Genomic DNA, 11,125 nt, shown 5'->3' with positions numbered 1-11,125 from the left:
GTACAATTTTTCCTACAGCTGTGCCTGGACCAAAGAGAGCTCAAAGAAAGGCTAAGAATTCACTTCTGGGACTTGCAAAGCTTCAAAAGAGTGAACCAGAACTAGGGGGAACATTGATCCTGGATGCAGCTGGCTGGCAGAGGTGCTGGTGTGCTGTTTCTTCAGCGGTTTCAGGAAGGCCCCCCCATCCCAAAATCACCCTTCCTTCACCTGGGAAGTCAATGCCTGAGACTCCACCATTAGAGATACAATGCAAACCTTCCTGGGAGACAAAACTCCTCATATACACCTTAAAGTGAGTTTTTATGATCTTTTCAAGAGGGTCAATGTTGAGAAGAATCCAAGTGGAGAAAGGATGAGGTTGGTTGAGGGTAGCACCAAAAGATTCTCTTTTTCACTCAGAATAGGTGCTGCAAGTCTGTCCTGCTGGTGATGCACATACTGGAGAACAAGAGGGTGGTGGAGAAAATTATGTAAACTTCCAGGGAGAAAATCTGGGCAAGGGGAAGGGCATGGAGGTGGGTGGTCAGGTATATCGGGGCATATTGTGGAGAGAAGTGTAAGAAGTATGTGGTTACTTTGGTAGTGGACACTAGAGAGACACTGAAGGTTCTTGAGGAGGAGAGTGACATAATCCAAAAGTCAAATCTGATGGCTATGTGGAGAGGATTGAATGGAGAGACTGGCATCAGGGACTCCAGGGAAGACATAATGAAGGGCTGAACATGGCCGTAAAGGAATAGGTAGAAAGGTCACAAGAAAGGCACAAAGTAGAATCCAGGTGAGCTTGTCCCCAAAGACGTGTAGGAAGAATGCTGATTTCTTTAAAGGGAACTAGAAAGGGAGGCCAGAAAGCTGGTTTATAGTGAAGAAATACCGAGTTTAAGGTACTTGTAGGTCATCCAAGTGGAGATATTATTATTGTCATTAGTATTGGCTGACAAACATTAAGAGATTACTCTCTACCAGGCACCATGCTAAGCCCTTCACATGCATTATCTCATTTAATTCTCATAACATCCCAAAGGGTAGATATTGTTATCCCCATCTTACAGATGAGGACACTACAGCTCCAAGAGGTTAGCTACTTGCCCAAGTTCCCACAGCAAGTAAGAACCCAGGCCCCTGGCTCCAAAGCTCCTAATCACCATGAGGCTCTGGTGCTTGGGGAAGAGGTCAGAAGCTGGTCTGTGGCCACAGAGATGACAAGGAAGATCTTAAGAATGGCTGGGACCTCCCTAATGAAATTCAAAAAGGAAGAGAAGAGAACGAATCTTTATGGCGTATCATTAGACAAGTCGCTGAACTGTCACCATCTGTCAGCTAACCTTGAATGAGACCTCTAAGAGCAATTTCCCTATTCCCCAGGATTTAAATGGGGTTTGGAGTTGGCATTGACAACCCACTAACAACAGCTCACAAGCTCACTAGCAGAGTAACCCGCAACTCAGCGTGAAGGAGGCTGTTTGCTCCTTCCACCCTCTAATGAAGACAACTTGTTTTTCTAAGTAGGACTTCTTTTCTGGTTGTAAGTCTTGGGACAGAACTTCGAAGCAAAATCTGGATGCAGAGGTGGAGTGGGATAGGAGGGAGCAGGTTTAGGGGTCACTGCACTTTTCAGCTATTCCTTGGGAGCTTCAGACATAGTCTGGAGGGTAGGGGAGACATTGATGAGATGAGAGAGTAGAGGATGGCCTGCAGATGGAGGGAGGTGGAGGAGACAGAGGCACAGGGCATGAGGGCTTGAGGGAGCAGGGCCTTGGAAGCATTCGCCCTCTCTCTGTGCTCACTTTTATCCACCAATTCCCCACTCTGTGCCTCTTCACTCTTTTTTCATCTTCTAAAAGAAAAGAAATTCAAGGGAACACTTACACTGAAGCCAAATTGGTTTCCTTCCCCTCCAAGCCAGGTGTCAGTGGTACCCCCCTCTCTTGGTCCCCCAGCATGATGGCTCCTCCTTCCTCATCCTGTATCCCTTCAGGAGCCACATCCAGCCCGATTAACTTCAGAAACTTCTCCTTCATCAGGCTTCCCTGGACCCCATGAGGTGAACCTTGAGAACTAGGAGAAAAGCTCCTACTCCCCTACCCCCAACCCCTCTTATGGCCTGGTGAGGAGAGGTGGGATGGGTGGGGTATAATCCCCTCTCAGCCTCCCCGTCAAGTCTGTGTTCCACACTCCAGGCCCCAGAGTCCAGCACACTTTGGGTTCCTGACACATGTTTGTGGAATGAATGAATAAATAAGTGAATGAGTGAATGAATGGGAGAATGGACATGCAACAAAGGATGCCAGAGCAGAGGCTGCTGAGTGGAGGAGGCTTCGGTGAGTCACAGGGCTCTCCATGCCTCCAGGGCAAAGCTGTGAAAACCATTAGCTGCAATTCAAGCCCAGCAGGCACAGAGCAAGCTTCAGTCACCCTGGCTGCAGAGTTCACACCCTGAGCACCCATCCCCAGACCAGCAGCCTTGCCTCCTACACCCAACTACCCCAGTGAGATCTGGTCACATGCCGGCCTCATCGTCCACACAGGCCAAGGGTATGGGGTGGAAGCTCCCAGCAGGCAAGGGCTTTGGCTTACTCACCTGTGTACCCCCATGGACAGGCTCACAGTAGGTGCTTAGTAAATACCAAATTAAGGAAAATAGAGTTATTTGGTGTTTGTTCTGGTCTGAATGTTTGTGCCCCCCACCCCTCCCAAAAAACTCAGATGTTGAGATCCTAACCCCAACATGATGGTACTAGGAGATGGGGCTTTATCGAGGTGATTACCTCCCAATCATAGGCCATTGGGAGGTGATTATGGTGGAGCACTCTTGAATGGAATTAGTGTCCTTATAAAAGAGGCCCAAGAGGGACCTGTCACCCTTTCTACCATGCGAGGACACAGGCAGAAGGCAGGCCTCACCCAACACTGAATCTGTCAGCACCTTGACTGTGGGCTTCCCAGCCTCTAGAATAGTGAGGAATAAATTTCGATTGTGTGTAAGCCACCCACTCTATGGTACTTCATTATAGCAGCCTGCATGGACTAAGACACTGCTCATTAGGTGCCAGCAACTTTAACACGCAGATGTCACACAAACCAAACAGTAGTTTTGAAAGGCGAGTCCTCCTGTGCCTATTTTTGCTGATGAGGAAACCAAGACAAAGAAGTTAAGAGACTTCCTAATGACCACAAAGTATTCTGGTAGCAGAGACCTGGCATTGGTTCAAATCAGGTCGTTTTGCTCTTAAGGCCATGTTCGTTCCACCAAACATAAAAACCCAAACCATCTGGGTTCTGGAGGAGGAAACTGGAAGAGAAAATCCTGGCGTCCCAGAGCCCACCCAGGTTTAGTGCACTTCCCTTCCTTCACCCCACTTAGGAGAGGCAAAGGAGGCACTGAGTAGGGAAGGATGGCAGCCCCTCCCATGTCTCCAGGTGGCTTGCTACTGAGGCCTCTCAGGTGTCCAGGATGGGGGAGAAGGGGACTATTCCTGAGACCTAGAGGGCTTGGATAAGGACTATTCCTGAGACCTGGAGGGCCTGCATAGGGACTGATAAGACCTAGAGGGCCTGGATAAGGTGAGCCTCTAGTCTACCCTAGGCCCTGATGGCCTCATCCTTCTGCTGGGAGCCATGTTCTGAAAGTACAGTGGATGAGAAGAGAGAGCGAGTGAGCCTGGCAAGGATAAACCAGTCCACACTTGACCCCAAAGCAGTGTGAGCTGGGAGTGAGCTTGGCCAGGAAAGTCAGTCAAGACGGAAACCCTTAGAAGACAGCTCCTGAGACAGATTGACATCAGCCCAGCCAGCCTCCACGAGCATGCCGAGGTGTCTGAGACGCACTCCAAAGGGCGCAGCCGGGTCAGCAAATTCCAACTGAGGCTGTGCTCTGCCTTCCAGAGCTTTGTGCCTGTAAGCAAGTCACTCACCTCTTAATGGAGATCATGATATAATTCACAAGATTGTTATGAGCATCGAAAGAGATGGGGCATTTGAGTGAATCCCTACCCAACAAAACATATGGAAGAAATAGAAAAAGGTATTCAACTAACATTTGTTAAATTGAACTGTTCTTATGTCTAGCTAGATGTGGGGTTTCATAGTTTTACTTGACTGGATTTGGGTTGTATTTCCCCATATATCCTCATTTTCCCTTTTGATTTGTAAGTGGGTGGGTGGGGAATGACAATAAAAATTCATTGGAGATGGAGCCAAGATGGCCGAATAGGAACAGCTCCAGTCTACAGCTCCCAGCGTGATTGAGGCGGAAGACGGGTGATTTCTGCATTTCCAACTGAGGTACCGGGTTCATCTCACTGGGGAGTGTCGGAAAGTGGGTGCAGGACAGTGGGTGCAGCACACCGAGTGTGAGCTGAAGCAGGGCGAGGCATTGCCTCACCTGGGAAGCGCAAGGGGTCAGGCAATTCCCTTTCCTAGTCAAAAAAAGGGGTGACAGACAGCACCTGGAAAATCGGGTCACTCCCACCCTAATACTGCACTTTTCCAACGGTCTTAGCAAATGGCACACCAGATTATATCCCTCACCTGGCTTGGAGTGTCCTATGCCCACGGAGCCTCGCTCACTGCTAGCACAGCAGTCTGAGATCAAACTGCAAGGCGGCAGTGAGGCTGGGGGAGGGGCTCCCGCCATTGCTGAGGCTTGAGTAGGTAAACAAAGCAGCTGGGAAGCTCGAAGTGGGCGGAGCCCACTGCAGCTGAAGGAGGCCTGCCTGCCTGCCTCTGTAGACTCCACCTCTGGGGGCAGGGCATTGCCAAACAAAAGGCAGCAGAATCCTCTGCAGACTTAAATGTCCCTGTCTGACAGCTTTGAAGAGAGTAGTGGTTCTCCCAGCACACAGCTGGAGGTTTGAGAACGGACAGACTGCCTCCTCAAGTGGGTCCCTGATCCCCGAACAGCCTAACTGGGAGGCACCCCCCAGTAGGGGCAGACTGACACCTCACACGGTCGGGTACTCCTCTGAGACAAAACTTCCAGAGGAACGATCAGGCAGCAACATTTGCTGTTCACCAATATCCACTGTTCTGCAGCCTCCGCTGCTGATACCCAGGCAAACAGGGTCTGGAGTGGACCTCCAGCAAACTCCAACAGACCTGAAGCTGAGGGTCTTGACTGTTAGAAGGAAAACTAACAAACAGAAAGGACATCGACACCAAAACCCCATCTGTATGTCACCATCATCAAAGACCAAAGATAGATAAAACCACAAAGATGGGGAAAAAACAGAGCAGAAAAACTAGAAACTCTAAAAATCAGAGTGCCTTTCCTCCTCCAAAGGAATGCAGCTCCTCACCAGCAACGGAACAAAGCTGGACAGAGAATGACTTTGATGAGTTGAGAGAAGGCTTCAGACGATCAAACTACTCTGAGCTAAAGGAATAAGTTCGAACCCAATGCAAAGAAGTCAAAAACCTTGAAAAAAAATTAGACGAATGGCTAACTAGAATAACCAATGCAGAGAAGTCCTTAAAGGACCTGATGGAGCTGAAAACCATGGCACGAGAACTACATGATGAATGCACAAGCCTCAGTAGCCGATTCGATCAACTGGAAGAAAGGGTATCAGTGATGGAAGATCAAATGAATGAAATGAAGTGAGAAGAGAAGTTTAGAGAAAAAAGAATAAAAAGAAATAAACAAAGTGTCCAAGAAATATGGGACTATATGAAAAGACCAAATGTACGTCTGATTGGCATACCTGAAAGTGATGGGGAGAATGGAACCAAGTTGGAAAACACTCTGCAGGATATTATACAGGAGAACTTCCCCAATCTAGCAAGGCAGGCCAACATTCAAATTCAGGAAATACAGAGAACGCCACAAAGATACTCCTCAAGAAGAGCAACTCCAAGACACATAATTGTCAGATTCACCAAAGTTGAAATAGAGGAAAAAATGTTAAGGGCAGCCAGAGAGAAAGGTCGGGTTACCCACAAAGGGAAGCCCATCAGACTAATAGCTAATCTCTTGGCAGAAACTCTACAAGCCAGAAGAGAGTGGGGGCCACTATTCAACATCCTTAAAGAAAAGAATTTTCACCCCAGAATTTCATATCCAGCCAAATTAAGCTTCATAAGTGAAGGAGAAATAAAACACTTTACAGACAAGCAAATGCTGAGAGATTGTCACCGCCAGGCCTGCCCTAAAAGAGCTCCCGAAGGAAGCATTAAACATGGAAAGGAACAACCAGTACCAGCCACTGCAAAAACATGCCAAATTGTAAAGACCATCGAGGCTAGGAAGAAACTGCATCAACTAACGAGCAAAATAGCCAGCTACCATCATAATGACAGGATCAAATTCACACATACCAATATTAACCTTAAATGTAAATGGGCTAAATGCTCCAATTAAAAGACACAGACTGGCAAATTGGATAAAGAGTCAAGACCCATCAGTGTGCTGTATTCAGGAATGCTGTATTCAGATGCTGCACCCATCTCACGTGCAGAGACACACATAGGCTCAAAATAAGGGGATGGAGGAAGATCTACCAAGCAAATGGAAAACAAAAAAAGGCAGGTGTTGCAATCCTAGTCTCTGATAAAACAGACTTTAAACCAACAAAGATCAAAAGAGACAAAGAAGGCCATTACATAATGGTAAAGGGATCAATTCAACAAGAAGAGCTAACTGTCCTAAATATATATGCACCCAATACAGGAGCACCCAGATTCATAAAGCAAGTCGTGAGTGACCTACAAAGAGACTTAGACTTAGACTCCCACACAATAATAATGGGAGACTTTAACACCCCACTGTCAACATTAGACAGATCAACGAGACAGAAAGTTAACAAGGATATCCAGGAATTGAACTCAGCTCTGCACCAAGCAGACCTAATAGACATCTACAGAACTCTCCACCCCAAATCAACAGAGTATACATTCTTCTCAGCAACACACCACACTTATTCCAGAATTGACCACATAGTTGGAAGTAAAGCACTCCTCAGCAAATGTAAAAGAACAGAAATTATAACAAATTGTCTCTCAGACCACAGTGCAATCAAACTAGAACTCAGGATTAAGAAACTCACTCAAAACCGCTCAACTACATGGAAACTGAACAACCTGCTCCTGAATGACTACTGAGTACATAATGAAATGAAGGAAGAAATAAAGATGTTCTTTGAAACCAATGAGAACAAAGACACAGCATACCAGAATCTCTGGGACACATTCAAAGCAGTGTGTAGAGGGAAATTTATAGCACTAAATGCCCACAAGAGAAAGCAGGAAAGATCTAAAATTGACATCCTAACATCACAATTAAAATAACTAGAGAAGCAACAGCAAACACATTCAAAAGCTAGCAGAAGGCAAGAAATAACTAAGATCAGAGCAGAACTGAAGGAAATAGAGACACAAAAAAACCCTTCAAAAAATCAATGAATCCAGGAGCTGGTTTTTTGAAAAGATCAACAAAATTGATAGACTGCTAGCAAGATTAATGAAGAAGAAAAGAGAGAAGAATCAAATAGACTCAATAAAAAATGATGAAGGGGATATCACCACCGATCTCACAGAAATACAAACTACCATCAGAGAATACTATGAACACCTCTACGCAAATAAACTAGAAAATCTAGAAGAAATGGATAAATTCCTCAACACATACACCCTCCCAAGACTAAACCAGGAAGAACTTGAATCTCTGAATAGACCAATAACAGACTCTGAAATTGAGGCAATAATTAATAGCTTACCAACCAAAAAAAGTCCAGGACCAGATGGATTCACAGCCGAATTCTACCAGAGGTACAAGGAGGAGCTGGTACCATTCCTTCTGAAACTATTCCAATCAATAGAAAAAAAGGGAATCCTCTCTAACTCATTTTATGAGGCCAGCATCATCCTGATACCAAAGCCTGGCAGAGACACAACAACAAAAGAGAATTTTAGACCAATATCCCTGATGAACATCGATGCAAAAATCCTCAGTAAAACACTGGCAAACCGAATCCAGCAACACATCAAAAAGCTTATCCACCATGATCAAGTGGGCTTCATCCCTGGGATGCAAGGCTGGTTCAACATATGCAAATCAATAAACATAATCCAGCATATAAACAGAACCAATGACAAAAACCATATGAGTATCTCAATAGATGCAGAAAAGGCCTTTGACAAAATTCAACAACCTTCATGCTAAAAACTCTCAATAAATTAGGTATTGATGGGACGTATCTCAAAACAATAAGAGCTATCTATGACAGACCCACAGCCAATATCATACTGAATGGGCAAAAACTGGAATGATTCCCTTTGAAAATTGGCACAAGAGAGGGATGCCCTCTCTCACCACTCCTATTCAACATAGTGTTGGAAGTTCTGGCCAGGGCAATCAGGCAGGAGAAGGAAATAAAGGGTATTCAATGAGGAAAAGAGGAAGTCAAATTGTCCCTGTTTGCAGATGACATGATTGTATATCTGGAAAACCCCATTGTCTCAGCCCAAAATCTCCTTAATCTGATAGGCAACTTCAGCAAAGTCTCAGGATACAAAATCAATGTGCAAAAATCACAAGCATTCTTATACACCAAAAACAGACAAACAGAGAGCCAAATCATGAGTGAATTCCCATTCACAACTGCTTCAAAGAGAATAAAATACCTAGGAATCCAACTTACAAGGGATGTGAAGGACCTCTTTAAGGAGAACTACAAACCACTCCTCAATGAAATAAAAAAGGATACAAACAAATGGAAGAACATTCCATGCTCATCAGTAGGAAGAATCAATATCATGAAAATGGCCATACTGCCCAAGGTAATTTATAGATTCAATACCATCCCCATCAAGCTACCAATGACTTTCTTCACAGAATTGGAAAAAACTACTTTAAAGTTCATATGGAAACAAAAAAAAGCCCGCATTGCCAAGTCAATCCTAAGCCAAAAGAACAAAGCTGGAGACATCACGCTACCTGACTTCAAACTATACTACCAGGCTACAGTAACCAAAACAGCATGGTACTGGTACCAAAACAGAGATATAGATCAATGGAACAGAACAGAGCCCTCAGAAATAATGCTGCATATCTACAACCATCTGATCTTTGACAAACCTGACAAAAACAAGAAACGGGGAAACGATTCCCTATTTAACAAATGATGCTGGCAAAACTGGCTAGCCATATATAGAAAGCTGAAACTGGATCCCTTCCTTACACCTTATACAAAAATTAATTCAAGATGGATTAAAGACTTAAATGTTAGACCTAAAACCGTAAAAACCCTAGAAGAAAACCTAGGCAATACCATTCAGGACATAGGCGTGGGCAAAGACTTCATGTCTAAAACACCAAAAGCAAAATAGCAACAAAAGCCAAAATTGACAAATGGGATCTAATTAAACTAAAGAGCTTCTGCACAGCAAAAGAAACTACCATCAGAGTGAACAGGCAACCTACAGAATGGGAGAAAATTTTTGCAATCTACTCATCTGACAAAGGGCGAATATCCAGAATCTACAACGAACTCACACAAATTTACAAGAAAAAAACAACCCCATCAAAAAGTGGGTGAAGGATATGAATAGACACTTCTCAAAAGAAGACATTTATGCAGCCAACAGACACATGAAAAAATGCTCATCATCACTGGCCATCAGAGAAATGCAAATCAAACCACAGTGAGATACCATCTCACACCAGTTAGAATGGCGATCATTAAAAAGTCAGGAAACAACAGGTGCTGGAGAGGATGTGGAGAAATAGGAACACTTACACTGTTGGTGGGACTGTAAACTAGTTCAACCATTGTGGAAGTCAGTGTGGCAATTCCTCAGGGATCTAGAACTAGAAATACCATTTGACCCAGCCATCCCATTACTGGGTATATACCCAAAGGATTATAAATCATGCTGCTATAAAGACACATGCACACGTATGTTTATTGCGGCACTATTCGCAATAGCAAAGACTTGGAACCAACCCAAATGTCCAACAATAACAGACTGGATTAAGAAAATGTGGCACATATACACCATGGAATACTATGCAGCCATAAAAAAATGATGAGTTCATGTCCTTTGTAGGGACATGGATGAAGCTGGAAACCATCATTCTCAGCCAACTATCGCAAGGACAAAAAACCAAACACCGCATGTTCTCACTCATAGGTGGGAATTGAACAATGAGAACACGTGGACACAGGAAGGGGAACATCACACACTGGGGCCTATTGTGGGGTGGGGGGAGGGGGGAGGGATAGCATTTGGAGATATACCTAATGTTAAATGATGAGTTACTGGGTGCAGCAAACCAACATGGCACATGTATACATATGTAACAAACCTGCACGTTGTGCACATGTACCCTAAAACTTAAAGTATAATAAAAAAAATTCATTGCAGATCTAGTATGTGCCAGATTAGTCCTTCTCAAAGCCTGGTTCCTGGACAGATTGCACCAACATCCCCCGAGATGCAAATTAGAAGTGCAAATAAATTATTGAGCCACACCATGGTCCTACTGCTTGAGAAACTTGAGGTGGGGCCCAGCAACTCATATTTTAATAAATCCTCAGGTGATGCTGATGCACACTAAAACCACCGTGCTAAGTGTTTTACATTAATAATCTCATTCAATTCCATACAAGCCTAAAGAGGTGGGAAGTATAATAACATCCCTGATTTACAGATGACAAACATGGGGTTTGGAGAGGTTAGTGGCCTGCTCCAGGTCCTCACCTGGTAAGGGAGCCCCAGGTCTGTGTAACCCACACCACTGCCCTCTCCCCTCACTACCTTGATGCCTCCCAGAAGTGAGACGCTTTTGTTCCAAGAGGGCTTCCTGTAGGCAGATGTGGGAGCAGGAGTCACTGGTGACACTGGAGCATTCTCCTGGGCTGATGGGTAGAATAGACAGCTATTTTTACTAGGTTTGCAAGACCAGCTGGATTGTTATCATCTATGAAACTATGCAAACATCTAGCACTAGGACTGTCCCATTCTCGGGCTGGAGCTAAGAAGACATCGCTACTAGTTTGCAATATTCCCAGGGCACCTACCATCTGCTAAGCATGAGCTTCCGCAACATTGAGACCTGTTGTAACCACTGACAATCATGTCGCCTTCAAGGATGGATTAAGTTCCTACTACTTGAAGGCACTGT

Source organism: Pan troglodytes, chromosome 1 (assembly GCF_028858775.2).
Source record: "Pan troglodytes isolate AG18354 chromosome 1, NHGRI_mPanTro3-v2.0_pri, whole genome shotgun sequence".
NCBI lineage: Eukaryota > Metazoa > Chordata > Mammalia > Primates > Hominidae > Pan > Pan troglodytes.
Note: the sequence above shows the minus strand (reverse complement) of the source record.